Genomic DNA, 3,434 nt, shown 5'->3' on the forward strand with positions numbered 1-3,434 from the left:
ATTTATTTTTAAATTGTCATTTATTAGAGGAAGGTAAGTGTATATAGATGATTCAGTCTTAATAAAGTTTTCTAGTTTTACAATAATGAATTATTTATTTGGGGTAGATTATTTTTTTATAATCTGAGCTGCATGAATCACTGCAATATACTTATAAAAGGAGTGAAAGACATGAATAATGATATTAACAGTGTACCCTATAGATGACTCTAAAAGCGATATGTGTTCAGTAAAAATCTGGATTATTTTCTTTTAAGCAAAGTTTGATTTAAATTGTAAATACTATAACTAATTTAGAGAGTTAAAAATAAGTTATTTCAAAGGTAAAATACTGTTGAGTCTTTGAAGTATAATATTGGAATTTGACTTGCTCACCTCTCTGAGTAGTAAGTTCCACTGTGATATTACACATCACTTTCATGTATCTTCATTTTCTGATGTTCATTTTCAATAATTTGATGGTTTGGAGGTGTGGTAATAGATATAAATTTTAATTTTATTTTGACATGTGGAAGAAGGCATTTATTTGCGGGGGTGTGTGCACTGTGAAATGATTAGAAATTATGGGGTAGAAAACTTGTGATTGAGTTTGAATGATTGAATCTATTTTAAAATGTGCAGAGCTGTTAGCTTTCAAAATAATTTGTGCTGCCAAAAGAAGCAAAAATTTATTTCAGTTGTTCATAGTTTATTTTGAAATAAACAAGCCATAGGTATTATTTTTAAAAAGAGTGGTTTAACTATAACACCGATTCTCTCAAAGAGGAAGGAATCATCTAGAAATCATGGTAAGATAGTACTTTCTTTTTTTTTTTTTTACTTTATTAAAATACTGAGTTTATTTCACATGTATATCTTTGTCTCCCCACCATTTTCACTTGTCTGACCACCACTACGACTATGTCCTACCATAACATTCCATACATACTTAAAACCAAGCGACGGTGGAGTTCCATCTTTAAAAACTAAACAGGCATTTTGGACAACACATTCTTGGCAATGGAACCTGGACAACATTTATCAGACACGGCAGGGAAAGTTCTCACACTGCATTGTAAAAAGGACAGCCAGATATCAACTGTTACAGAAATGAAATAAGACGGAAAATTTTAACAAACTGTTTAAACTATTTTCTTAAAGAGACTTCCTCCACTGCCAGAGGTCTTGAATAGCCTCCTGGTCAGTCATCCGGAAGCAATTCTTCACATAATTGATGAATTTGGCTTCCACTTTGGGAAGTGAACCACCTTTTTTTATATTTGCTTGCATTTTTGCTTTTATGTCTTCTACAGAACTAGGTCCTTTTGGTGTTTTAGGAGTTTTTTCCTGTTTTTTGAAGAATTCTTGACCTTTTGATCTTGGTGTTGACGGTTTTGAGTCTTTTCCATTCTGGTTTGATTTTTGTGAATTTTTGGCCAGAGTATCTCGTATAGATTTCTTTACTGGAGCATTTTCTTCAGCTTCCTCATCCTCGAAATCATCATCATCATCATCTTCATCATCATCGTCATCCTCGTCATCCTCATCATCATTGGCAGCAAGTTTTACTTTTTTCTGTGGGACCTTGCTGCCACCTTCAGGGGCGGAGCGCTTCCCGAACTTACTCAGGAGCTTCACGTCCTCCTCCTCTTCTTCTTCTGACTCTGCATCTTCCTCCACAGCTACTAAGTGCTGTCCACTAATCTGCACAGGCCCTGAGGTGTTATTTCAAAGCCACCAAGGGAAACCGTGGGCTGCACAGACATTTTCAGGGTCGCCAGGGTCACTTTAATGGGACCGCCTTCGTAATTCATGGCCTCTGCTTCCACAATGTGCAGTTCCTCCTTTGCCCCGGCCCCTAAACTGACCGTTCGTAAGGATAATTTGTGCTCATTTTCATCATTATCCACCTTAAAATGATAATCTTTGTCAGCTTTGAGTTCACAACTGAAGAGATAGTTCTGGGGCCTCAGAGGGCTCATGTCCATGTCCATAGAATCTTCCATGGGGTGGTAGCACACACTTAGGTGGGAGAGAACTCGGACGGAGATAAATGACTTCTGCTCTGCAGAACAGACACACAGGACGGAATCGCACCAGGGCGATAGTGCTTTCTTTAAGATGAAATTATGAGTCATTAAATGAAGATATCAGTGTTTTTCTTTTTTTATTTTCTTTTTCAGTGTTTTTCTTTTAGTTAATTATCTGTTTCTTCATTTAAGATTTGTAAATGACTTAGTGAATGGCAAAGAACCTTAGGATTATGAAAAGGAGAGAACCAGGAGTTAGATCCTAAAGTAAGAGACTGATGGCAAAGGTCAAGGGACTGGTGGAAGAGGCATGACATTTCAGATAAGAAATATAAATTTGAGAACTTCATTTTAATTTATTCCTTTTTATTATTCCCTTAATTTATTTCTTTCCTAGTTACTTATGTGTTTCCTCACATAACAACTGTAGAGAAAAATCATGACAGTTTTTTTTATAAAACCCTACATGGGCAGTTTGATGAGTGTTTGGGGAGGGAAGATGCAACCCTTCAACTATTTAGACTGACTGTTAGGATATACCCATTTGCTTTCTTGTTTTCTAGTTGTAATCCTTTTTTTTTTTTAGAAACACACAGACATTTCCAGCATTGTGGAAAATAACATGAAATGAGTAAGACATAGAAGAGAAAATGTCTGAAGCCTCAAAAAAGTGACAAATTAATTCATTTATTTATTCATATCTCCTTCATTGACTTAGTGAATAAGTGAAGCGATAATATTCAAGTCTTGCTCTTCCAAAACTTCTTACTCCTTATGTGCTTTCTGTAGCTGATCTCTCAGAGCAGTGGAGGGTGACACCTAAAAATGCCTTCTTTTCTGCTGCTGGGTATGAATGACACAGCTGCATGTTTCAGGTCAGCTTTTTACCTTCCCAGGATCTCCCAGGGCTGCTTTCCCACAGAGATATATTCTAGGTGTATTTAATCCATTAAATATATCTATCTGTGGTCATAAAAGTTTTTGATGGCCGCCTTAGTAATTTGAAATAGGCTTTTAAACTTTTTTCCTAAAGCTTAGGAAGTCTACCTTTATTGTTTTCTTTTTTACAATTATAGCATACCATTGGATATTACTTTTGATATTTTTGGCCTTAGATATGTTAATACATATCATTAATGTGTTTCCCGTGCTATGCACCTATTAGATGATGAGCAGTGGATTACAAAGGAGATACACAGTGCCCCCATTAGAACAAAGAAATTTAATAGGATAAAAAAAAAGCAGCAATAACAACAACTGACAGTTATTTTGCTATTGTTTTATTTGCAGACACTGTACATGTACCAATTCACTAAATCTTTTCAATCATCCCTTGCAGCAGACATTATTTTATTTTTTACTTTATTAATGAAGAAAATAAAATTTAGAGAAACTATTTACTTTGCTAAGAGTCTGTAATGGAGG

At 35.2% G+C, this 3,434-nt stretch overlaps 1 pseudogene; it reads right to left on the reverse strand.

Moving 5' to 3' along the window:
* Positions 1-908: 908 nt before the first annotated feature.
* Positions 909-1,985, reverse strand: LOC149996274 (nucleophosmin pseudogene; annotated as a pseudogene).
* Positions 1,986-3,434: the final 1,449 nt, after the last annotated feature.

The sequence above is a fragment of the Furipterus horrens genome, unplaced genomic scaffold, assembly GCF_987537825.1.
Source record: "Furipterus horrens unplaced genomic scaffold, mFurHor1.1.pri manual_scaffold_12, whole genome shotgun sequence".
Lineage (NCBI taxonomy): Eukaryota > Metazoa > Chordata > Mammalia > Chiroptera > Furipteridae > Furipterus > Furipterus horrens.